This window comes from Anomaloglossus baeobatrachus, chromosome 12 (assembly GCF_048569485.1).
Source record: "Anomaloglossus baeobatrachus isolate aAnoBae1 chromosome 12, aAnoBae1.hap1, whole genome shotgun sequence".
Lineage (NCBI taxonomy): Eukaryota > Metazoa > Chordata > Amphibia > Anura > Aromobatidae > Anomaloglossus > Anomaloglossus baeobatrachus.
Window position 1 is genome coordinate 97,695,683 of NC_134364.1, and position 27,862 is coordinate 97,723,544.

A 27,862-nucleotide genomic window follows, 5' to 3' on the forward strand; every position below is an offset into this window, starting at 1 on the left:
GTCTCTTCCATCATGAATAAGGATGGAGCACAGATTTCATATGTACAACAATATAACTGCTATAATACTGCTCCATGTACAAGAATATAACTACTATAATACTGCTCCCTATGTACAAGAATATAACTACTATAATACTGCCCCATGTACAAGAATATAACTACTATAATACTGCTCCCTATGTACAAGAATATAACTACTATAATACTGCCCCATGTACAAGAATATAACTACTATAATACTGCTCCCTATGTACAAGAATATAACTACTATAATACTGCCCCATGTACAAGAATATAACTACTATAATACTGCTCCTATGTACAAGAATATAACTACTATAATACTGCTCCTGTACAAGAATATAACTATTATAATACTGTCCATATGTACAAGAATATAACTACTATAATACTGCCCCTATGTACAAGAATATAAGTACTATAATACTGCCCTCTATGTACAAGAATATAACTACTATAATACTGCTCCTGTACAAGAAAATAACTACTATAATACTGCACCTATGTACAAGAGTATAACAGCTATAATACTGCTCCCTATGTACAAGAATACAGTGGAACCTCGCTTAACGAGTAACCCAGTTAACGAGAATTTCGCTTAACAAGCAAAGCTTTCCGTAAATTTCTAACTCAGTTTACGAGAAAGCTTTGCTGTACGAGCAAAATCCTCACCGCACACACTTCCGGTTCCGTACATCCACCGCGCTCTGACCCGCTCTTGCAGTCCACACAAGCACGCACAAAACACACACTGCTCACCTTACTTTCCGTTCCATCGCCGGTCTCATGGTTCTTGTAGTTCGATGGCTCATCGCGATGAGGGAGGAATCCTCGCGGCAAACTACAAGACCAAGGAGGCCGGCGATGGAACGGAAGGTAAGGTGAGCATAATATGTTTACCTTCAGTTCCATCACTGGCCTCCTGGGTCCTGTAGTTCGCCGCTCCAGGATGTGTATCGGCAAGCATGGCGACGAGGCAGGAACTTCGGCTGTCAAACGCTACTCAAAGGCAGCGCGCTGACCAATCAGAGGCAAGCGGCTCCTGCCTTTGACGTCAGCGCTCTGGGTGCGGAAGTTCCTCCCTCGTCGTGATGGTAACCCGATACACAGCCCGTACCGGAGAACAGCAAGTCCCAGGAGACCGGCGAGAAAACGGAAGATAAGGTGAGCATAATATGTGCGTGCGTGCTTGTATGTGTTTGTGTGTGTTTGTGTCTGTTTGTGCATGTGTGGAATGGCACAATAGGGGACCAGGATGGGATATTTAACAAGTTGTGGAACGAATTGTCTGCATTGCAATGATTTCCTATGGGAAATTTTGCTTTGCTGAACGAGTAACTTGGTTAACAAGCACAGTCCCAGAACGGATCGTTCTCGTTAACCAAGGTTCCACTGTATAACTACTATAATACTGCTCCTATGTACAAGAATATAACTACTATAATACTGCTCCTATGTACAGGAATATAACTACTATAATACGTCTCCTAGGTACAAGAATATAACCACTATAATACTGCTCCTATGTACAAGAATAAACTACTATAATACTGCCCCTTATGTACAAGAATATAACTACTATAATATTGCCCCTATGTACAAGAGTATAACTACTATAATACTGCCCCTTATGTACAGGAATATAACTACTATAATACTGCCCCTATGTACAAGAATATAACTACTGTAATTCTGCTCCTATGTACAAGAATATAACTACTATAATACTGCCCCTATATACAAGAATATAATTACTATAATACTGCCCCTATGTACAAGAATATAACTACTATAATACTGCTCCTATGTACAAGAATATAACTAGTATAATACTGCCCCTATGTACAAGAATAAACTACTATAATACTGCCCCTTATGTACAAGAATATAACTACTATAATATTGCCCCTATGTACAAGAGTATAACTACTATAATACTGCCCCTTATGTACAGGAATATAACTACTATAATACTGCCCCTATGTACAAGAATATAACTACTATAATACTGCCTCCTATGTACAAGAATATAACTACTATAATACTGCCCTCTATATACAAGAATATAACTACTATAATACTGCCTCCTATGTACAAGAATATAACTACTATAATACTGCCCCTATGTACAAGAATATAACTACTATAATACTGCCCCTATGTACAAGAATATAACTACTATAATACTGCTCCTATGTACAAGAATATAACTACTATAATACTGCTCCTATGTATAAGAATATAACTACTATAATACTACCTCTATGTACAAGAATATAACTATTATAATACTGCTCCTATGTACAAGAATATAACTACTATAATACTGCCCCTATGTACAAGAATATAACTATTATAATACTGCTCCTATGTACAAGAATATAACTACTATAATACTACCTCTATGTACAAGAATATAACTATTATAATACTGCTCCTATGTACAAGAATATAACTACTATAATACTGCCCCTATGTACAAGAATATAACTACTATAATACTGCCCCTATGTACAAGAATATAACTACTATAATACTGCTCCTATGTACAAGAATATAACTACTATAATACTGCCCCTATGTACAAGAATATAACTACTATAATACTGCTCCTATGTATAAGAATATAACTACTATAATACTACCTCTATGTACAAGAATATAATTACTATAATACTGCTCCTATGTACAAGAATATATACTACAATTCAAATGTTTGGGGTCACCCAGACAATTTTTTCTTTTCCATGAAAAATCATACTTTTATTTATCAAATGAGTTGCATAATGAATAGAGAATATAGTCCAGACATTGACGAGGTTAGAAATAAGAATTTTTACTTGAAATAATAATTTTCTCTTCACACTTTGCTTTCGGCACAGAATGCTCCTTTGCAGCAATTCCAGCTTTGCAGACCTTTGGCATTCTAGCTGTTAATTTGCGGAGGCAATCTGGAGATATTTCCCCCCATGCTCCCCCCCCCTCCCACAAGTTGGATTGGCTTGATGGGCACTTTTTGCACCATACGGTCAAGCTGCTTCCATAACAGCTCAATAAGGTTGAGATGTGGTGACTGGGCTGGCCACTCCATTACAGATACAATACCAGCTGCCTGCTTCTTCCCTAAATAGTTCATGTATAAATTGGAGTTGTGCTTTGGGTCATGGTCCTCTTGAAGGATGAAATTGGCTCCAATCAAGCGCTGTCCACAGGGTATATGGCATGGCAAAATGGAGTGATGGCCTTCCTTATTCAAAATTCCTTTTACCTTGTACAAATCTCCCACTTTAACAGCACCAAAGCAAACCCAGAACCATCATATTACCTCCACCATGCTTGACAGATGGCGTCAGGCACTCTTCCAGCATCTTTTCAGTAGTTTTGTGTCTCACAAATGTTCTCCTGTGTGATCCAAATACCTTAAACTTTGATTCGTCTGTCCATAACACTTTTTTCCAATCTTCCTCTGTCCAATGTCTTCTTTTGCTGTTTTCTTTTGTGTTCTTTTCTCCATATTAATCTTTTCCTTTTATTAGCCAGTCTCAGCTATGACTTTTTCTTTGCTGCTCTGCCCTGAAGGCTAGCATCCTGGAGTCACCTCTTCACTGCAGACGTTAACTGGTGTTTTGCAGGTATTATTTAATGAAGCTGCCAGTTGAGGACCTGTGAGGCATTGATTTCTCAAACTAGAGACTCTAATGTGCTTGTCTTGTTGCTCAGTTGTGCAGCGCGGCCTCCACTTCTCTTTCTACTCTGGTTACAGCCTGTTTGTGCTCTCCTCTGAAGGGAGTAGTACACACCGTTGTAGGAAATCTTAATTTCTTGGCAATTTCTCGCATGGAATATCCTTCATTTCTAAGAACAAGAATAGACTGTCGAGTTTCACATGAAAGTTCTCTTTTTCTGGCCATATTGAGAGTTTAATTAAACCAACAAATGTAATGCTCCAGATTCTCAACTAGCTCAAAGGAAGGTCCATTTTATAGCTTCTCTAATCAGCAAAACTGTTTTCAGCTGTGCTAACATACTTGCACAAGGGTATTCAAGGGATTTCTAAACATCTATAGCCTTGTAACACAGCACACATAATGTACCATTAGGACACTGGAGTGGTGGTTGTTGGAAATGGTCCTCTATACACCTATGTAGATATTGCTTTAAAAACCAGACGTTTGCAGCTAGAATAGTCATTTACCACATTAACAATGTATAGAGTGTATTTCTGTTTAATTTAATGTTAGCTTCATTGAAAAAAATGCTTTTCTTTCAAAAATAAGGAAATATCGAAGTGACCCTAAACCTTTGAACTGTAGTGTATGTACAAGAGTATACCTACTATAATAATACTGCCGCTTTGTACATGACTAGACCTACTATAATTCTTTGATGCACTGGCATCATATTAAGCAGTCAGCCATTAACCAGCACTAGACAGGAGGTTATGCCCGCTTTACATGTCATGCTGCTGCCATTCTTTTCAGGCGGTCGGCTGATATCTCCTCTTGCTTACACAGAAGAGGAGAAGAGTTACCTGATGATAATCCTATCAGACTGAATAGGATAATTATTGTCTACGTTCCTCAGTGCCGTGAGAAGATGAGCTCTGATGACCCGCATGTAAAACTCATCCTTCTTATTCACAGTTAGTCGATAGATACAAGGCGTTCTATGTATTTTCTGCCCTTGGTGGCGAACTTCGTCCTGAGTTACCAGCAATGTGCCAGGCTATAGGGGATCATATTTGTCTTCTGAATTCCAGAATATTGGAATCTAAAATAAAGTAGGACCATAAAAATACCATGACACAATGTTTGGTATAATTCGCCCTGTGTTTCCTTCACATTACATTACATGAGTAATCAAAGTGGAGACCCCGGTATTCTCCGAGTCTCCATACAAAGATTGTATAACACAGTTTGAGTCATAGAGCCATCTGCTTTGACTTTTGTCAGGATGAGTAACAGTGCTGTGTAGACGCCAGTGCCTACCATTGCTTACCAAAGAGTATAAACACTCTCCGCAGCCTTATGTTGCTGAGATCTCGTCCCAGGTCTTGTCCCATAATCATTATTGGATGTAGAAGTGAGACAGTCAAACTGGATGTTGTGTGGGATTAGACTGCTCCAAAAAGGAAGGTGTCATCAGAATTTATTTTTTATAATGTTTTAGTTTTATTTTATAATTTGCAGAAATGTTTTTTTTCCTTTCACCATATCACAATCTTTCTTAAAAATAAACATTTAGATCTCTTGCAATTCTCACACCAGCCACTGGGTTTTTTTTAGTCTCTAACGTCCTGGAAATGCACATGTACATTATTAGCAATGAACAGACTCTGCCCCTGTCTTTTATATGGAAGCATCTAATGAGCGTGTGCAAAAGTCATTGTGACGAAAGGGGAAGCTGTGACATCACCTATTGTGATTGGTAGGCAACGGATTTTCTCTCCTCGGTATCGGTCAAAAGATTGTTGAGCCTACAGCAAGCTTTAGTTGGTTGGAAGAGTAAGGGGTACTTTGCACGTTGCGACAAAGCTAGCCGATGCTGCTATGCCGAGCGCGATAGTCCCCGCCCCCGTCGCAGCTAGCGAACATTATCGCTATGGCAGCTTCACACGGACTTACCTGCCCTGTGACATCGCTCTGGCCGGCGACCCGCCTCCTTCCTAAGGGGGCGGGTCTTGCGGCGTCACAGCGACGTCACACAGCAGCCATCCAATAGAAGCGGAGGGGCAGAGATGAGCGGGACGTAAACATCCCGCCCATCTCCTCTCTTCCGCATAGCCGGTGGAGGCAGGTAAGGAGATGTTCCTCACTCCTGCGGCTTCACACACAGCGATGTGTGCTGCCGCAGGAACGAGGAACAACATCGTATTTCCTATTGGTGCGACATTATGGAAATGTCCGACGCTACACAGATCACCGATTTACGACGCTTTTGCGATCGTTTATCGGCGCATCTAGGCTTTACACGTTGCGACATCATTACCACCGCCGGATGTGCATCACTTTCGATTTGACCCCGACGATATTGCAGTAGCGATGTCGAAACGTGCAAAGTACCCCTTAATGAAAAGCAGTAAGGATTCCTTATCGGATAGGAGTGTGTCGCTTCCAAAATCGATATTTTTCACCTCTCATTTGTAATTGACTTCTAATGTTTTTCTTCCTGGGAAAGCAGAGGACGCAAGGTCCGGCCATGACATTTCTCCATGCCTTCTCTTTCATGGTGACTTTGGTGTGAGACCTTTAATGGTTCAGGGGCCATGTTTAACAATGTGTAGCTATGTCCGTATTAAGGGTATTTCATGGTGTCTTCAGCTCAGAAATATTCAGCATTGTTCTCGTCGGCTGCTTTTTGATGCCCAATTAAACCATATCTCCACACACTCTCCTCTTGCTTTGTAAACCCCACAGCGATTTGTAACACAGCTGACTCTATACGTTTCTTCTCTTTCAGATATTCCTTGTGGACATTTTTTTTTTCCATTCCCTTGAATGATGAGCAAAGATCTCGGGAAGAAGCTCCAGGTAACTTTCGAACCATCTCTTGTTAATAATGACTTTTGTTACGTCTTTGTACAATGTCTAAGGGAAATAGGGGCACGGGAAAGGGAATCATTAGGACTTGTTGTGTTCCCTGCTACGAGTAAACAGGTGACAAAACTGTAGCTGAGGACTCTACAAGCTCACACATACTCGCGAAAGTCCAGAAGAGGTGGGGGAGACACCTGTCCTGTTCTGTCATGGTGGCTGCAACCTTCTACCGGATACGGACACTTGTTCCACTGTGATTACGGGCAGTCGGATTGTTGTAATAATAATAATAATAATCTTTATTTCTATAGCGCCAACATATTCCGTAGCGCTTTACAATTCAGGAGGATCATATACAAACAAGTAACAGTTATAGAAATACAATATTTAGAGGGGAAAAAAAAATACAACCCTGCTCGTGAGAGCTTACAATCTACAATGAGATGGGGGGAGAGGCAAGGTTCAAGTGCTTATTTACAATGACAATCCAACCATCTCACGGAAATGGGGCTGGATAATGGTTTCCTGGACCAGTGGGCCCGAGCCTTGAGATGCCTTTGGGTGCCATGGAGTTTGATGTGGAGCTATGTTGTGAGAGGTTGTAGAGGGACTATGTGAATCGAATCTGATTAGGGAGTGTGATAGGCCGCCCTAAAAAGATGCGTCTTTAGGGTGCGTCTGAAGCTGAGTAAGTTGTGATTTGTCCTAACTTCTTGGGGTAGAGCGTTCCAGAGGGTTGGTGCAGCTCGGAAGAAGTCTTGGATCCGGGAGTGGGAGGTTCGAATTAGTGTGGATGTTAGTCGAAAGTCGCTTGCAGAGCGTAGAGAACGGGTGGACTGATAGACAGAGAGGAGGGTGGAGATGTAGGGGGGTGCTGCACTGTGGAGAGCTTTGTGGGTGAGAACAAGCAGTTTGAATTGGATCCTATGATATATGGGCAGCCAGTGCAATGACTGGCACAGAGCACAAGGGGAGTTTGAGACACTGGGGTATGGTTGAGCAAGTTGAGAACTTCTCATGCTAGTTGTGATGACTATGGAAGATCTGGGACATGGACAATCACTGTGCTCCCACCAAAGCTCCTCACTCTTTCGAGTTTTTGCCACCTGACTAGTCAAGGGCGGATATTGCACATGGAGGACAGTTACACCACTAAAGGAACAGATATTGACTTTTTTTTTGCCTTACTGAACTGTGTAGAACTAGGAGAGCCTTAAAAACTAAGAGATGGTTGCAAATATTAGCTGCATGGTTGTTCTTCTTAGGCTACTTTCACACATCAGTTTTTTTCCATCAGGTACAATCCGGAAAAAACTGGGTTAAACGGATCCGGTACTGCATCCGTTTTATCCCCATAGATTTGCATTGTTACCGGATTGTACCTGATGGCTTTGCGTTGCACCCGGTTTTTTCCGGATGCGGCAAAATTTATCAAAGCGGCGGCCGGAGGCAACGTGTCTTGCAACGTTTTTTTGTCCGGCAAAAAAACCGCATCGCGCCGGATCCGGCGCGATACGGCGTGTTTTACAATGAAAGCCTATGGACGCCGGATCCAGCGCAATGCGGTAAAAAATGGATGCGGCTACCGGATCCGTTTTTGTAAACTGCGCATGCACCAAATTAATTAAAAAAGCTGATCCTTCAAAAAAAAGGACAAACCGGATGGAAACCGTATCCACCGGATCCGGTTTTGTACGCATCCGGCATAACGGATCCGTTAAAAACCGGATCCGGTGGATCCGGTTTTACATTTTTTGCCGGATCCTTTGGATCAGGAAAAAAAGGATTGTGCCTGAATGCAGAAAACTGATGTGTGAAAGTAGCCTTAGCTCTTTGGATTTTTCCAGTTCTTCAGTTGATCAGTGCCTAGGGGAGCCAGTTATATCGATGTTTGCCAAAGATTACAAAAACATGGCTGCTTTCAGAAATGGCATTTCTCCTGACCATAGGATGTGTCTGGTATGGCAACTCTGTCCCAGCCAGAGTAATGAAGTTGTGCTGTTATGGAGTTGCTATTTAGGTGATTCTCTTTATGAGGTTAGGCCCTTTTGAATGAAGTTGCTGGTGAGAGTCAGAATTTGGCCGATCTGACTGCAGCTTTCGTATAGGAGATTTTTGCTTTTTTTTCCCTCAGTCCGCTTCCTCCCCTCTCTACCGTCTGGCCCAATTACATCAATCCGAAGCTCTGGTGGATTATTCCTCAACCAGAACATTACGTTCTATTCCACATGTGCCTCCCCGCGTCCATAACAGCGCCAGCCCCACAACAGCTGAGATACCCCTCCTCCTCCTTCACGTTTCCAGCAAATGAATCTGTTCTCCGACCATTAATGCACATTGCTCGCTTTGTGGCAGCCCTTGCTGCATGCTTCGATCTACAGAGAAGGACAGATGCCCGAAGGTTGCCAGTAGTCCAGTGCCCAGTCACTGCATCCCCACTTTGATATATAGGGGTTTTTTTTAGTACGTTTGTGTTTGTAGTGAGCCCCTTAGCCGATTGGGTTTGGAGGGGTCACACCAGGACATCTATCTAGGTCTGCGGCCAGAAGAAAACAGATAATTTACGCCCTGCTCCTGCATACAGTGTTGTTGCGTTGCAACTTTGGGGTCACCATCAATAATAATTTATCTGTTTTGGGGTACAAAATGTTGAGCATATTAATTATTTTGCAAATTACACATATACCGCATATACACATGAGCTTCATTGCTTTCACACACAATATGTTCTTCTGTATGGTTCCTAGGTTCCAACCTATTTTATACTCCAGAGCTGCACTCACTATTCTGCTGGTGCAGTCACTGTGTACATACATTACTGATCCTGTATTACATCCTGTATTATACTCCAGAGCTGCACTCACTATTCTGCTGGTGCAGTCACTGTGTACATACATTACATTACTGATCCTGAGTTACATCCTGTATTGTACTCCAGAGCTGCACTCACTATTCTGCTGGTGCATTCACTGTGTACATACATTACATTACTTATCCTATATTGATCCTGAGGTACATTCTGTATTATACTCCAAAGCTGCAGTCACTTTTCTGCTGGTGCATTCACTGTGTACATACATTACATTACTTATCCTATATTGATCCTGAGGTACATTCTGTATTATACTCCAGAGCTGCACTCACTGTTCTGCTGGTGTAGTCACTGTGTACATACATTACTGATCCTGCGTTACATCCTGTATTGTACTCCAAAGCTGCACTCACTTTTCTGCTGGAGCAGTCACTGTGTACATAAATTACATTACTTATCCTGTACTGATCCTGAATTACATCCTGTATTATATCCCAGAGCTGCACTCACTATTCTGCTGGTGCAGTCATTGTGTACATACAGTACATTATAAATCCTGTACTGATAGTGAGTTACATCCTGTATTATTCTCCAGAGCAGCAATCACTATTCTGCTGGTGCAGTCACAGTGTATATACATTATATTACTCATCCTGTACTGATCCTGAGTTACATCTTGTATTATACTCCAGAGCTGCACTCACTATTCTGCTGGTGTGTACATAAATTACATTACTAATCCTGTAGTAATTCTGAGTTAGCTCCTGTATTATTATCCTCCAGAGCTGCACTCCTAATACTGCAGGCTTCAGAGCTGAAATTGTGAAGCATTATGTAAAGTGTCTGCATAGACCTTGCTGTGGTGATTTGCATTGTGTGGTCTGTGTATTGTATAATTTCTGATCGCTCTTTCTCATACGCATCGGTCAGTTTCTGTAACTTGCAGGCTTTAGATCAGGGCAGGGGACTGTTTCTGAGGAGAGAAAGCCGATATCCAGGCTTGAATTGGATCCCTGGTCCCTACAGCGCAGAGCTTGCAGCCTGACACACGCACACCGCACATACACTGCTGTTCGGCCATGAACAATAGAGGCTCAGTCAGATCCGAGGGCTGGAAATGAAATACTCTCGTGGTTTCCGTTCAAGGAAAAATGAGAGCAGAAAATGACATTGTGGTGAGGAGATGCAGGGTGTCCAAAACATGGCTGTAAGGCTCATGTCCTGACTTCTGCACCCCGTCTGAGAGGGACTCTAGACCTAAAATCCATGTTGTCTCCTTTTGGGCTATGTGCGCACAGTGCGTTTTTGCGCGTTTTTCGGGTGCGTTTTTGGCCTTAAAACTGCAGGACTTTGCTTCCCCAGCAAAGTCTATGAGTTTTCATTTTTGCTGTCCGCACACATCTGTTTTTTTTTACCTGCATTTTTGAGTTAAAAAAAAAAATGGACATGTCAGTTCTTTCCTGCGTTTTTCTGCGTTTTCCCCCCATGCAATGCATTGGAAAAACGCAGCAAAACGCAGAGATCAAAAACGCAGCAAAACGCAGCCAAAAACGCACCAAATCGCGGTAAAAACGCATGTGTTTTTTTATGCGTTTTTTCGACGCAGGTGCGTTTTTGTGCGTTTTTAGCGGCCAAAAACGCAGCGTCAAAAAGACGCAGTGTGCGAACCTAGCCTTACTGTTTTGCTGTAAACAAGTCTATTGTTCTCTGGTGGCAGCCATTGCGAGCAGTGGATATGGGCAGCAGTTTTACAAGCAGCTGACGACTTTTTTTGGAGTACTCATTTAAGGGGATAAGTTTGATCATCCTATTACAGAATTGGATCTTTTCGTTTTTTTGGATGGGAGTTATAGTACTTGTATTATTATTATTTTTTTTACTCCATCATTACTTTATTGGACAAGTAAAGAATGTCACTCGTGACCACAGCATTTTCTCTGTCTCACAGGCAGGGACAGTCACCACCACGGTCCTCGTACATAAGCGGTGACTATCGAAAACAAGCCGGGAAACCATAGACGTTGTTTCTTACTTAAAGTCATTTGAATACGATGAGAAGAAACACTGATGTGGTTTCACGTGGGAAATGGGGTGACAGATTCGCTACTGCTGAGGCTCCCACGACTTTTTCATGGACTGTAGTCACCGAGGACTGTCTGAGATCGGCTCCTTTCCGCAGAGTTGATTATAGCTGATTGGTGTGGCTTTTGGTGCTGGATAGGTAGTCGAAAACTCCTTGATAAATCTTTACCACACATTTTGGGGCACAGATTGGTTTGTCCAAACTGACCTTTTCTTAGGGTGCAGATTCATTCCATAAATATCACACTAACCTGCCAGTTACTCAACAAACTAATATAGATGTGAAGAAGAAGGGGTTAATCATGTGCACTGGTCCTTAACACCTAGAGCCTGTCCCTAAACTCTTTGTCTGAGTGTTTATCAGGTCCTATTGGCAGCACTGGCCAGTGTACACTCCATCAGGACAGCAAGTGCCTGTTTATATAAGATGACCTGCAGACACCCCATGTGTGGGGCACAATCTACATCCCCCCACTGTAGAGATAAACCAGGGAAAGGATTAGATAAGGTAATCTCTTTCATGCCACCTACAAACCAATTTCTCCATTTTAGAACTTCCCATGGTGGGAGCACATTGTAGAGGAGACCTCATTCACTTGATGAGGAATACTTGTGTAGACCTCATTCTGAATTTTAGCCATATATCAGGTGAAGTAACATCACCCATAGACTAGGAGGCTTTTGTTTCTTGACCCTCAAGGGGGAAAGGGGTGATATGTGGTTCCTCCAGCCACAAGCTGAAGACTACTTGTGTAGGCATCATTCTGAAGACCTCCGCAAACCATAATTACATTTTTAGCCAGATATTATTTGAAGTAACAGCGCCCAAAGACTATGAGGCACTTGTTTCTGGACCCTCTAGTGGGGTGAGGATTTATGGTTCCTCCACTAATTACCGGTAGCTGAAGACTATATGTAGGTTACATTTTGAAGACCTTCATGGACCATAATGAATTTTTTGGCCAGATATCAGGTGAAGTAGAATCACCTAAAAACTGGGAGGCACTTGTTTCTGAACTCTCAAATGGGGTGAAGACCCTTACTGACCAAAGTGACATTTGTGGCCAGAATCAGGTAAAGTAACATCTCCCAAGGACTGGGAGGCACTTGTTTTTGATACTTGAGTAGAGAGAGGCTGTATGGTTTCTTCACCCACTTGCAGAAGACTACTTGTGTAGGCTTCATTCTGAAGACCATCACTACCATAATGACATTTTTTTGCCAACCATACATATAAACTTTACCTATCCTGATATTTTGTGCCAAGTTGGTTTCCAAGGTTGGATTTCCTTGGTCATTACCAATGTGGACAGTATTGTCCATTTGCGCTCATGAAGGACTTTTTCCATTACTCCATTCTGTAATACTTTGGGGGGTACTTTGTGATCGCTCAATCAGCCAGGAGCGAGGAGAGGATTTTTTTTTCCATCTCGGATCCATCTATTTGGAGCATAAGAAGTCACAATGAAACCCTATACTTGGTTTTGTTCCCTCAGGAGTGTGAGGATGTACTTGACACCTCAAGGACCCATTTGCTTTGATTATTTTTGAAGGCCCTCGTTGAAGCAAAATCATCCAAACTTCATAATTGTAACCTTTTTTTTTTTATCTAACCCCTTACCGATTGATAGTACATGCACGCCTACCAAAACTGAGTGTGCATATGTCCAGCCAAAAGCTAGTCCTTTCGATCCCATCCGTACACATACACATTTCTACTTGGAGGTATTTGCTAATATTATTACACCTAATACATATTGGGATACGATCTTGGAGATGGAATACCCTTTTAAGTATTTTTTTTTCAGCCCTCCTTAAGGAATAAAATATTAAAGAGAAGGTAAACTTCTTTTCTTTATTGACTTATGTAGTCTCCTAGCCGGTGAAAGAGGGGAGAAGGTTATATTCTGTTTTTGTGTATGAGGACCCTCTACAAGTTAAAGGCTTGTTTTCATTGGCTTATAATATCACATTTTGCAATGTCTGAAGGTAAAATAATAATAATAAAAAAAAAAGTAGCCCCCACCATTGTCCTTCTCGCCAATCGATCATACTGCTCCTCTGCTGTCTGCTCGGCATAAAGGGTATTCTGTAACATTTAGTGGCACAAAGCAGTAGTAAGATAATCCATCACCTGCGCACCTTCAAAGCGGATCATTATATGCCCCCCCCAACATGACTGCAAGTGAGTACGTAGACAGCTGAAGGGCAGCATCGGCCACCAGGCGAGGGCTCATAAAGTCATTACTAAACACCAGCACCTGAATTGTTAACCCTTTTTTTTTTTTGGGGGGGGGGATTTGGGTGGGAATCCATATGCCATCACTCACCTTTTTGGGGTCCTGAAGGGCAGGCATCACTGAGGGGCAGCCAGAATAGGAGACATATTAGCTGTCAACCTGAATTTTACTAATTTTTTTTTCTACAAACCTAAAATTAGAAATGTCACTATTTTTTGGTTACCAAAAACATTATTTTCCCAGTTTGCCCCTCCGATATCATTGTACCAGTAGGTCACGTAGTTGGCAGAACTTCCTTCACAACCTACAGCTCCTCGTAAGGCTATGTGCACACGCTGCGTTTTTTTGACGCTGCATGTTTGTGCGTTTTTGGCCGCTAAAAACGCACAAAAACGCACCCGCAGCAAAAAAGCGGCAAAAACCGCATGCGTTTTTACCGCGATTTGGTGCGTTTTTGATCTCCTGCGTTTTTCTGCGTTTTTCCAATGCATTGCATGGGGGGAAAACGCAGAAAAACGCTGGAAAGAATTGACATGTCCATTTTTTTTTAAGTTCAAAAACGCAGCTTAAAAAAAAAGTTGTGTGCGGACAGCAAAAATGAAAACTCATAGACTTTGCTGGGGAAGCAAAGTCATGCAGTTTTGAGGCCAAAAACGCTGCGAAAAACGCACTGTGTGAACTTACCCTAACTGTCTAATTTCCACCAAGGCCAGAGGTGTAAGATTTCCACTGGCCAAAAACATTGTGGTGGGGTGATTAGCTGCAGACTAATTTGGCCCAAGAGAGACGGAAGGTGGGGTATTAAATTATGAAGCTGGGGAGTACTACCTACCAATCCACATCTCCAAATTTGGGGTCCGGTGGGGAGGCGGGGTTGATATAGAAAAATTGCCAATTGCAGAACTTCTAATTGTTAGTTAAAGACTTCTGCTACCAGGGAGGAGGGGAGGGACCAGTTAAAGTCACACTGGAAAGGAAATCAACTCAGCGGCTTTCTTTTCAACAGCTGTTTTTAAGGCAGGAGGCATCCCCTTCCCTCCCCCTCAAACCATACCCTCCTCTCTCACTCACACACATCCAGGCAGCCCCCCTCCCCTCCTTACATCTGTCACTGCCCTTTACCCGCTGACGGCAGAGGTCCTCTCTGTCACTCAGGACAAGCTCTGTGAGTGAGTGTGTGGTGGGGGGGACCTTCCACACTGTTTAGTGACAAACTGGGGACACTTCTTCTTCTTCGCCGGTTCTGGTGGCTTCAAGAGACGGAGACCGAGAGGCCACTTCTTCATCTTCTCCTTCTCCGCACTCCCCCTTCTCGCTCCAGTCTCCGGGGCCACTTCCCAAAGGAAGAAGGCCGGGAAAGACAGTCATCGTGGCTCCATGCTTGTAAGTACGTTCTGCTTTTTTTCTTTTTTTTTTCCCCTTCTCTACAGCCAGCACAATCTGCAGGCTTAAGGGTCTCGTCATTAGCACTAGCTGAAAAGATTGTACACGCGCTCCTTATAAGGCATGGCTTATGGTATACAGTTCAGGAGCCTAAGCTCGCCGGAAAGGCCTCACGTTTTATACCCTCTCGGGTCACCCGGCTTTGGCTTAAAGCGAGTCCCCCAGCTCCTCTGGGTGGTGGTGGTGGTGAGGGAGTCAACGAAGGAAGACAGGCCAGGAAACGCAACGTCTTGTTTATAATCCTCGAGAACCATGTTTCCTTCTTGTAACGGAGGCCATATCCTGGACTCAACTTCCCGAATCCTAAAAACTGTATTTCCTTTCTCTCCCCACCATCGTTACCACCAGGACGTAGAATTACACAATCAATTGTTTATGACATAAATGTTCCTAATTAAAGGAGTCAATTACAAAAATTGGTGGCCCACATACCTTGGCTTACACCTTCATGGATTTACCTTATCCAATATGGTAGATTGGAAGCTCTGTGCTCCACTCACTGGTCCCTAGGGCTATGGTCGATCCCATCAGCCCCAGTTGGGAGGTGATTGCTTTCTTGGCTATGCTATCTAATGTATACACATCCCCACACGTGGTTTGGTTGCACAACCTGTCCAGAAAAGTGAAAACTTGATGTAGGAATTAAGGTGTTACCGTGAGGCGGGTGACTGAAGTTGATGTGCCGAGGCTCAGTCAAGTGGTTTTGTCAAAGTGTAAAGAGATTAAAACAATTTTCCATCCCGACAAAAGAGGAACTTGTATGTAAATCTGGATAGGCTTTAGTTTCCATCATCTCATGCGGTTTGTTTGACTGTAGACAGCCGTGGTATTCTTCTAGTAAAGCTTGTCATTTTTTGCGTGGGCCTACGTAAGTTTTTTGCTCACAAAAAGACAAAATTCATGTTATGTCACAAAATTTTAATTTTTTTTTGTTTTCTTCCATAATTTTTTTTTTTCAGAATTCCCATCAGTACCGCAGTAGCTGATAGATTAAAAAAATCTGAAATGTGTATTTTTGTGAATAAATAAAAAAAAAATCGAGGGATCATAGTAATTTATGGAGTTCAGGAACGGGGACAGGGGATTTTGTTGATGCTAAACTTTTTGGATAATTTTCAGTTTTTTGAGCAGCACGTGGAGGTATGAGGTTATACAGTGCTCACGTAAGCTACAAATCAGTGACACGTCTGGTCATAGGTCATCGAATTAGTTGTTTGTTCAGTCTGGTTCGCTAAAAGGATAACGAAAGCAAGCGTCTGATTGGTTACATTATTATTATTATTGTATTTTTAGTACGTTTTGTGAACATGCAATTATTGCTAAAAAAAGCTTAAAATAGACAAATTGCACCATGTGGTTAACCAACCATAGCAGCATAGTGATATTTTTTTTTTATGCATGATTAATACAGACAACTTTTTGTTTTTGTGGTTTACTTCTTTTGGTATAATTTCTATCTCTGGAGAATGTGGTGCCACACACTTGAGCCATGTGTTTGGGACTGTAGCGGGGGGCACAATCCCAACTTGGAAGATTCTGCACGCGTAACAGTATAAACACGTTTGCTATATAGGGTGAGCTTGTTTTTTCGGCTTTTAATAAAAATTTTGTTCTTTAATCTTATTTGTCAGGACAGTATGGGGTGATGTAGACCGTTATGAAGGGACTAGAGCGTTATTAGTGGCAAGTACTGGATTGTATTGAGTGAAGTGATTGGTGGAAAAGTAATAGATTCAAAAGGGTTCTTCACCAGTGGTCATAGGAAAACGTTGGGTCTGACTTATATCCTTACCAATATGTCTTTTGGATCTCCATTGCTTGCGTCCTAGGCAGGTATAATTTTTGGATCCTGGTTGAGGAAGACTTATTCTTCCAATGGGTCTCTACTGGATTTATTCTTTGTAATTATGTCTATTAGGTCTCACTTCATTACGTCCTCTTGGTTTTGCAATGGATATGTCCTGTGTCATTTGTTCTGTTGGGTCTCCACTAATTCCTTCCTTCCACCAGATGTGTCCCACTCTGGATTTTCTGTTTTCTCTTTTAGTTGGTGATTTCCTTGCTAATATTTCAATTGGTTTTATTCAATGCAGATAATTTTTTTGGGTTCTCATTAGTTCCCTCATATGATGTAGATATCTTCATTGGGTCTTCATTGGTTTTATCCCACGCACATACATCACTTGGACCTATAGTTTATTCCATGCAGATGTTTTAGTTATGTCATGATTAGTTTTATCCCATGCACATACTTTGTTTAGTCTATATTGGGTTTTTCTTATGTAGTTACCTCAGTTGGGTCTTAATTTGTTTAAATCAATGCAAATACTTTGGGTACTTTCCGTGAACATTCTTCAGTTGGGTTTTCATCCTACGCAGATACTTTGGTTAGGTCCTCATCTGTTTCATCTAACGTAGGTGGTTCTATTGGGTTAATATTGAGTGCATCTTATGCTGAGAAATCATTTGGATGTTTTTGGTTCTATCCCATTCACATGCTTTAATTGGGTCTATATTGGGTGCTTCCTATGTAGATACTTCAGTTGGGTCTTCATTGGTTTCATTCCATGCACATACGTTGGTTGCATCATCATTAGTTTCATTTTATGTACATGCTCTGTTTTGGTCCGTATTGGGTACGGCCTATGCTGAGACTTCATTTGGTTCTTCATTGGTTTCGTCCCATGCACATGCTTCTGGTGGGTCTATATCTGGTGGTACTTCCCTTGTAGATACTTCAGTTGGGTATTTAGTGGTTTCATTGCATACACATTCTTTGGTTGGGTTCTCATTGGTTTCATCTTATGTAGGTGCATCCCTTGGATTTACATTGGGTACCTTCTATGCTGAGACTTTTCTTAGCTTTTCATTGACTTCATCTTATTCACGTTCTGTGGTTGGGTCTATATTGAGTACTTCCTATGTAGATACTTTGGTTTCATCTTGATACGTTTCATCCTACGTAGATATTTCACATGGGTCTTCATTGGTTCCATCCCATGCAGATTGGGCCTTATTTTGGGTCCTTGTTATGGAGATACTTTGGCAGGGTCTCGTTTGGGTCCTCCCTAGTGAGATACTTTGGTTGGGTCTCACTTGGGTCCTCCCTAACCAGACACTTTGGTTGGGTATCGTTTGGGTCCTTAGTATGCAGATACTTTGGTTAAGTCCTCTCTAATTCCATGCATACACTTCAGTTGGGTCTTCGTTGGTTTCATCTTATGTAGAAACTTTACATGGGTCTTTATTTGCAGGTATTTTGGTTGGGTCTCTTTTGAGTACTTGGTATATTGATACCTTAGTTGGCTTTTCATTGGTTTCATGCCATATAGACACATTTTTGAGTCTTCACTAATTTCATTCCATGCATATACTTTACGTCCTCATCATTTTCATCTATATAGATGCTTTGCTTGGGTCTCCAATAGGTACTTCCCATACTAAGACTTCACTTGATTGGTTTCATCCCATTCACATTCTTTGCTCGGGTCTATATTAGGTACTTCCTATCTAGAGACTTCAGTTGAGCGTTCATTGCTTTTGTCCTATACACATACTTTGGTTGTGTTCTCATTGGTTTTATCTTGTATAGGTGTGTTACTTGGGTCTACTTTGGGTATGTCCTATGCTGAGACTTCACTTGGGTCTTGATTAGTTTCGTTCCGTGCGCATATTTTGGGCGGCTCTACATTGGGGTTTAGCTTTGCATTGCAGATACTTCAGTTGTTTTTTCATTGATTTTACCCCATACAGCATATATACATAGATATGTTTGTTGGGTTTTTGGTCAGTATATCCTTTACTTTTATATCACTTAAGTCTCTTACCATTTACTCACTCATTGTTGGGTTCTCCGATAACTGCTATAAAGAACTCTATATTGTTGGTGGCTATAAAGTATTGGTATATAACTGTACACCACAGTGCCTATTCCAGTTCTATCATATGCGCTATGAAAGTCTCATTTATACCATCACCCCCCCACCGCGTGCTGTCAGTGTCCTCGCCGGCCCTCCCCCCACTCTTTTGCAGAGGAAGCGGTGCTGAGCGAGGCCTTACTGCATGTATACAGCATGCATCTTAGTTCCTTTTTTCAGCTTCTTGTCTTGTGTAAAACACAAGTCATCAGCCTTTGCCTTTTTTCTTTTTTGTAGAAACTGCTAAATCTTTGCACAGATCCAATCAATCAACACCCCCCCACCACCACCACCACCAACGATACACTGGTGTAATGTTCCTTTAAGATGGAATGCATCCACTGGATGTTGTCGATTTAAGCAGATAGGAATATAAATAAAGTTTATTGATAGTGATAATCTCCTGTTGGGCCTCAAATATCAAAAAGGTGGTCCTGCCACTCAACCAATCAGAGTTCAGCTTTCATTTTCAACCCTGGACTTAAATAATGAGATGGGGGCTCTGGTTGCTAAACACTTGGTGGTGTTAAAAAAAGGTCGTTGGATTATTGGACCCGTCATAGTGACCGTCATTGTCCGATATGAGGTCAATTGTAGTTACTTGCAAAATACTTGTGAAGTTACTCATAGGCCCAGCTGCCATGTTACTGTGAAAGTCCATCCTGTATCTTGTGTCACTTCTGAGACTACCCTGCCTGTGCTGTCTACACCGAAAATATGCCTGTCATCATACAAAAGTGCACGTATGTAATCCCCATAGATACAGATGTTTCCAAGATGGCCATCAGCCACGCTATAGAGATGAATCTGAAGAAGTTTTGATTGTCTCAAAATTTTACCAATTTTTTTTTTACTATTTTTACTGTTTCACTTATTTGATTAGTTCAATGACACTCTATAGGGTGCTTTACACGCTGTGACATCACTAGCGATCTTGTTAGCGATGTAACACACCAGATCGTACATATAATTTGCCGAGATCGCACATGTGACCGGCGCTACAAAAATGACCTATGTGCGATCTCGGCAAATCTTATGTGCGATCTGGCGTGTCACATCGCTAACGAGATCGCTAGCGATGTCGCAGCGTGTAAAGCACCCTTATGATTCTCGTTACGCCGGGCGCTGGTTGCGCTTGTTGTGCTGACGTGTTTTTTTTTTTTTTAAAAAAAAAAAAAGAAAAAGACTTTTGTTACCTCGACGGAGCTGCGTAGACGTGGCAGGTGAAGGGTGTTAAATAGACAGGTTTTGTGTTTTTCTAAAAGATGTATGAGCGGCGACAGCCGGCAGCTGAAAGGCAGCTGTCCAGTCGTATCTCAGCGGCTGCCCAGCCCTGTGCTGGCACGAGCTGTGAAAAGAGGCACTGTGTGAATGGGATGTGTGCAGCGGGTGAAGTTTTCTTTCCTCCCCTCCATTCCCATCGATTGGAGGGCTTCTTACGTGGGCACAACCTGCCCCCAGCATCTGGTAAAATTGCTTTATTCTGCATCTGCTCTTTGTCGTCGCCACAGCTGTAGATCCAGTGTAGAGGACACGGCGACCTTCACAAGGTCATGGAGGCATCTCCCTGGTAGCCGGAGACTTAATTTATTAATATGGCTGTGAAGCTAAACAATTGACCTTGTAGGGGGCAAATGTTCCCAAATTTTTCAGTCACAATTCACAAATGTGCCTTATATATTCCACAGTTGAGAAGTGCTCTGTCACACCATAACAGAGTGCCCTGCGTGCCCTTGGAATCCAAAAATTACTTTTGTAATGAGCGAGCGCTACCATGTTCGGGTGCTCAGTATACGGAACGAGCAGTTGGACGCTCACACGGGCGCGACTTGAGTACCAAGTACTATGGAAGTCAATGGGGTTATCTTCTGGAAAAATGCTTGAGTTCCCCATTGACTGACTTCTATTATACTCGGTTACTCGAGTCGCGCCCGTCCGAGCGTCCAACTGCTCATTACGGCAGGTAGTGTTCGCTTATCGCCAATTACAGTGAAAAATTGCAATCTTTCGGCGTTTTTCACACTTGCCAGGCCAATCTGTGCTAAAATAATTGGGAAATTAAAAAAAAATGTGATGTAGTTTGGTGGCCAGTTCGAGATGTGAGTAAATTCATTGGAGTGCTGCCCCCTGGTGTACAAACTATTATGAAAATTAGCAGTCTTTCTTTGGTACAGCATCTATTTTTTTTTTGTGTGATTGCAAAACCCATGGCCGTTGTCACCACATCTTATCGGACACATACAAGTGCGGTCGGTGGTCGCTTCCCCCCAACCCTCTTGTCCAGATGTGGCGCATCCTTATGCCAATCACATCTCCTTGCCTGGCGCGACAAGAAAACAAACAAGGCCCCGGCTTCTCTCCTCACAGCCAATGTTTTTTTTTTTTTTTTCTTTTTCGCTCTCTGGCTCAACGAGCAGGAGATGCTGAGGCAGCAAGTCAATCCAGAGCCTCTCCTTGTCTGTGCGACTGAATACATATCACATGGCTGCCAGCCCTGCTCCGGTGTGCTGCTCTTCTCCCCTTGTCAGCACGGGCACCCCGCTGCGCAGGAGCTGATGCCACACTTTACCCAGACGCAGGCCCTGACTTTGCTTAAAAAACAAACACAATTATTTATCTGGACCACGTTGCCTAAAAATTAGCCACCCTCCAGTAAATATGTCCTTGAGCATTCCTCTCAAGTTAGGTAAATTTTTCAGTTTTCCTTCGGACAGGCTGAGTGAACCCAATACAGGAAGTCGGCCATTGTCTCCTCTCGGGATGTTGGTCCGGCCTGGTGTGGCGGCTAATGAAGCAAATGCTCTTCTGGTCATCATCTCGGAGAGGCCACGTCACAAGAAGACGACCAAAGTCCTCATTTGGTCATTGCTATTGAGTAGCGCCTAGTTGATAGTGCAGCTGTTATCTCTGAAGTGGCCACTGTTAACCCCTGAGCTGCTATTTTTTTTGTCCTTTTTACAATTTTATTTAGCTTCCCTGGCATCCATCATTGGTTTCCGTGTAAAGGGGGCTTTACACGCTACGATATCGTTAATGTTTTATCGTCGGGGTCACGTCGTTAGTGACGCTCGTCCGGCGTCATTAACGATATCGCAGCGTGTGACACTTTGGTGCGACCTAAAACGATCGCAAAAGCAGCCAAAATCGTTTGCTGCAGAGAGGTCGTCCTAAAACAAAAAATTGTTCTCTTAATTAACGATGTTGTTCCTCGTTCCTGCGGCAGCACACATTGCTGTGTGTGACACCGCAGGAGCGAGGAACATCTCCTTACCTGCGTCCATCGGCAATGCAGAAGGAAGAGGTGGGTGGGATGTTACGTCCCGCTCATCTCCACCAATCCGCTTCTATTGGACGGCTGCCATGTGACGTTGCTGTGACGCCACACGACCAGCCCCCTTAGAAAGGAGGTGGATCGCCGTCCAGAGCGACGTCGCAGAGCAGGTAAGTCCGTGTGACGGGGTGCGCGATTTTGTGCGGGACGGGCAGCGATTTGCCCGTGTCGCACAAACGACGGGGGCGGGTATGCACGCTAGCGATATCGGTACCGATATCGCAGCGTGTACAGCCCGCTTAAGTGACAAATTGACAAGGTAATGTGTAGTTGTGTGATCATACAAGGGTAATCCTATGGACTCTGATATTTCTGGCTCCTCTAGGCAGGGTGTTTCTGACAATTCATCAAAAGTCTGTATATAATGAAAAAAAACAAATAAACAAACATAAAATAGACAGCTACTGGTATGTACAATAAAAATAGGAAATAAAAAAGGACGTACATAATAATAATAATAATAATAATATAAAAAAGACTGAAACAGTTGAAGAAATAGAAAATATAATAATATAACAAAAAAGACTGAAACAGATGAATAAATAAAAAATAAATCAGAATTCTCACTGCACAATCAGACGGTGATCGCTAGACATGAAGGTTCTGCCATGGAGGGCTGTGTGCCCTGTTGCCTCCAGCCTCCGGGAGGGCCCTTCTTGTCTATTTCCGCCCCTGTTGTGGAGCCGTCGTGATCTGCGGGTATCGCTGGTGGATTAGGCGCTTGTTTTGCTCATTGGGAGAGGTGAATGAGTTTGGTAGCCGGGAGCCTGGGCCTCTCTATTAGCCCCATTTTGTGCCCGGGCCCTGAGCAGCAGAGCGAGGCGTCTAGATCTTCGCTCTATATCAGCTATCTGCAGAAATCTAGGTCACCAACATAATTTCTCCCCTCTGGGAGGTTGCCAGAATCAGACCTCAATTTTTCTTTGTAGTCTCCGTAGGATTTTACTTAGATTGTACCTTCTCCTCACAGGAAGCTAATTGAGATGAGCAATGGAGACTATGATGGAAACACCTGGCAGTAGGAGGCAAGATGATCATCCTCCATTTTTCCTTTCTTCGTGCTTCCCTTTTGCCATTTAGCCCCAGATTTTTTATTGGGCCCAGTTGAATCCATACTAGAGTCTGGTTGCTATAGAAACTATGTCACATCAGATTATCAGGTAACATTTCCATAGCAACCAAGGAGCTTATTGTCACATTTAGGCCACACCCATCTCCCTAAAGACCCCACCCCCAGTGCGCTAAGTCACACCCCTTTTTTAAAGTATGGCATGAAAAGTCTTTGACATCTGGTTGTCGTTTGTGACCCTTGACAGTGACCTGATTGGTTTTTTTGTCACACTGGCTCATGGTTACCGCGTCCTCTTAACAGGCAGGTAAACACAAGGTGGTCCCTGATTGCTTCCTACGGGCAAAAAAAATAAGTTGATCCAGTAACTTCCATTCTGAATAAGCTTTATTGGATGACTAAGGGAACAACACACATACATTACACCTAACACGCAGACAACATGGCCGCCATTCACGTCATTCTTGTGCAATGTTGTTTTTTTAATACCATGAGTAACAATGTTTTTTTTCTCTCTCTTTTAAACGTACTGAAGGAACAATAGATTTTCTTCTAGATTTCTAAAAGTACAAAGTCGTCATACCGATGCGTTGCATTTAAGCGAAAAGAAAACGTAAAGCGCTCGTATACAGTGGGGGCGACGTATGAGTAACCCCTCGTGGCTCTTCATGCTGCACTTATCTAGGACTGAGTCTCCTTTTTAAGGGCTGAAGTATTGAAAAAGGCGGAAAAATTTGAAGGAATTATTCGGCAGCTTGACGCACCGTGTATAAAGGGTAGGCGGGAGGCATCGCGCCTCTTACCACCGGGCAGGCAGGAGATTGTAATGGAGTCTCGTGCAATCATATATAATTTTCAAGTTGTATCTGTTTCTGGGAGAGCTGAGAGATCACCAATATGGCTGCCATCTCCATCCTTCCAAGGAGTAGAAACTTAGTTGTTCAGTGGGGTAAGTAATGTGCTGACACTGGGAAAGCGGAGTAACAAACTTTATGGAGTATATAAGTTGTCACTCAGCTTTCCCAGTGTTGTCACATATCAGTTGTCACACAACTTTCCCAGTGTCATTAAATATCAGTTGTCACCCAGCTTTCCCAGTGTCATTACATGAGTTGTCACCACCTTTCCCATTGTCATTACATGTTAGTTGTCACCCAGTTTTCACAGTGTCGTTGCATAATAGTTGTCACCCAGCTTTCCCAATGTCATCACATATAACTTTTCACCCAGCTTTCCCAATGTCATCACATATAAGTTGTCACCCAGCTTTCCCAATGTCATCACATATCAGTTTAGAAAAATTGCCGGCTCTTCCTAATCTCATAGTCTGAACTGGTGTATACTGAACATGACATATAATATCTAAAATAGCAGTTGCACTCAAGTAAAGGGAAGGAGAAATAACAAGAATGTAGATGGTGAACATTGGAATATGAATACACATTACTGCCAAGAAAATATGAATTATTATTTTTTGAAAAAAATATGAGTTACTTAGCAAATAAAGGTGTCCACCGTTATTTGCTAAGTAACTCATATTTTTTTTTAAAAAACTGTTTTCTTGGCAGTAATGTGTATTCATATTCCAATGTTCACCAACTACATTCTTGTTTTTTCTCCTTCCCTTTACTTGAATGCAACTGCTTTTTTGGATATCACATATCAGTTGTCACCCAGTTTTCCCAGTGTCATCACATATTATTTGTCACCCACCTTTCCCAGTGTCATTACAAGAGTTGTCACTCAGCTTTCCCATTGTCGTTACATATTGTCACCCTGCTTTCCCAGTGTCATTCCATATTAGTTGACACCCAACTTTCCCAGTGCCATCAAAGATTAGTTGTCACCCAGCTTTCCCAGTGTCATTACATATTAATTGTTACCCAGCTTTCCCAGTGTCCTTGCATATTTGTTGTTACCCAGCTTTCCCAGTGTCCTCATATTAGTTGTCACCCAGCTTTCCCAGCATCCTCGCATAGTCTCACCTAGCTTTGCTAGCATCCTGGAGTTGTCACCCAGTTTTCAAAGCGTCCTCGCATATTAATTGTGACTCAGCTTTCCTAGTGTCTTCACATATTAGTTAGTTATATATTACGGTAGTTGGCACTCAGCATTCCCAGTGTTGTCACCAATTAGTTGTCACCCAGCTTTCCCAGAGCATTGTATATTAGACGTTACCCAGCTTTCCCAGTGTCATCACATATTAGTTGTCACGCAGCTTTCCCAGTGTCATCACATATTAGTTGTCACTCAGCTTTCTCAGTATCATCACATATCAGTTGTCACCCAGCTTTCCAAGTGTCAGTGCATGATAGTTGTCACCCAGCTTTCCCAGTATCATCACATATCTGTCATCACCCAACTTTCCCAGGGTCCTCGCATATTAGTTGTCATCCACCTTTCAAAACGTCCTCACATATTAGTTGTCACCCAGCTTTCCAAGTGTCATTGCATAATAGTTGTCACCCAGCTTTCCCAGTATCATCACATATCAGTTATCACCCAGCTTTCCCAGTATCATCACATATCAGTTATCACCCAGCTTTCCCAGTATCATCACACATCAGTTGTCACCCAACTTTCCCAGCATCCTCGCATATTAGTTGTCACCCACCTTTCAAAGGGTTCTCGCATATTAGTTGTCATCCAGCTTTAATAGCGTCCTTGCATATTAGTTATCACCCAACTTTCCCAGTGCCACATATTAGCTGTCGCTCAACTTTTCTAGTGTTGTTGCATATTAGTTGTCAGCTATTAGTTGTTGCTCAGCTTTCCCAGTGTCTTCACATATTTTTTGTCACCCAGCTTTCCTAGTGTCATCACATATTAGTTGTCACTCAGACTCCCCAGTGTCGTCACCCAACTTGCCCAGCGTTGTTACGTTCGTTGTCACCCAGCTTTCCCATTCTCATCACATATCAGTTGTCGGCCAACTTTCCCAGTGTCGTCACCTATTAGTTGTCACCCAAGCTTTCCTAGTGTAGTCACATATTAGTTATCACCCAGATTTCCCAGTGTCGTCACATATTAGTTATCACCCAGCTTTCCCAGTGTCGTCACATATTAGTTATCACCCAGCTTTCCCAGTATATTCACATATCAGTTGTCACCCAGCTTTCCCAGTGTCGTCACGTAGTTATCACACAGCTTTCCCAGTTTCGTTACATATTAGTTGTCACCCAGCTTTCCCAGTGTATTCACATATCAGTTGTCACCCAGCTTTCCCAGTGTCGTCACATATTAGTTATCACCCAGCTTTCCCAGTGTCGTCACATATTAGTTATCACCCAGCTTTCCCAGTATATTCACATATCAGTTGTCACCCAGCTTTCCCAGTGTCGTCACGTAGTTATCACCCAGCTTTCCCAGTTTAGTCACATATTAGTTGTCACCCAGCTTTCCCAGTGTGGTCACATATCAGTTGTCACCCAGCTTTCCCAGTGTGGTCACATATTAGTTGTCACCCAGCTTTTCCAGGACTGAACATCAGTAGAATTGTGGGGATGATCTTGTAGGGATGATTCGATATATTCGGAGTGAGTGCGGTTCACACTTGTGGTCAGCAGGGTGACATGGACCTGCCGAGATCTGCAGAGGAATCTCTTGGCCCGTCATCCAGCATTCCTGCCACCTACACGTCATGGCTCATCAAGCGCTAAAGGTCTCTTTCACGAGACACGAGAGGAACAGGTGAGACGCTCTGCCGCCGTCACCGCTGTTTGCATCCGTTGCCATAGCAACAGCTGCAGATGTCCCTGCGGTAGCCATAATTGGGGCAAGCAATAAAATCCCAGACCCCTGCACAACATGTACTTTACTGTTCAGCTGGGTCAGGGCCTCCGTTCTATGATTTCTAGCCGCTCCGCACTCGCTGTGCTCTGAGGAAATTGCTGTTTCATTACAGAACGCACAGGAAAGCTGCGCCGATTAATGACGCCATTAGCACCTTCTTAGAAGGACTTTGTCCACAGAGGTACCTCCCCACCACCCAGATGTGTCCAAAAAAGTCAGATGGGGCTATCCTTGCTGTAAAAAATACTGCAAAAATTAAGAACAAGTGTGAAAAGCACCCAACTGCCCAAAAACACCACCACCAGGGGGCACTTAGCGACGACATATGTGGACGGCAATAAAAAGGAAAATACGGGTGACTATTCGGGGAGCAGAATTTACGTCGAGGCCCAGAATCTTCTATCTCATCTATCATTCGTCATTTTAACACTTTTTTAATGGTATGCGCACACTGTCTGCTGAGAAAAATGCCTGAATATTCGCTCAGAGGCCGCTTCTTATTGTTTTTTATTGTAAAACCACTTTGCTGTTCCTGTGTTCAGTCGCTAGATCGTCTGATTTTTGGCGCTTCAGATATCATCTGGTGGAGAAAAGCGTCTCCTCATGAAAAATGCTCC

At 42.7% G+C, this 27,862-nt stretch overlaps 1 protein-coding gene across 7 annotated transcripts in view; it reads left to right on the forward strand.

The window, feature by feature from the left end:
* MEF2D (myocyte enhancer factor 2D) overlaps nt 1-27,862 on the forward strand; it is a 176,806-nt gene that overhangs the window by 69,581 nt on the left and 79,363 nt on the right. For 5 of the 7 annotated variants that reach the window (XM_075330352.1, XM_075330354.1, XM_075330347.1 and 2 more), the window contains exon 2: nt 6,483-6,553. The gene's annotated coding sequence lies outside the window, so the exon portion shown is untranslated. Of the gene's footprint in view, nt 1-6,482; nt 6,554-14,828; nt 15,081-27,862 lie in introns of those variants that run through there. The other 2 variants (XM_075330350.1, XM_075330349.1) reach the window with 2 other exon arrangements.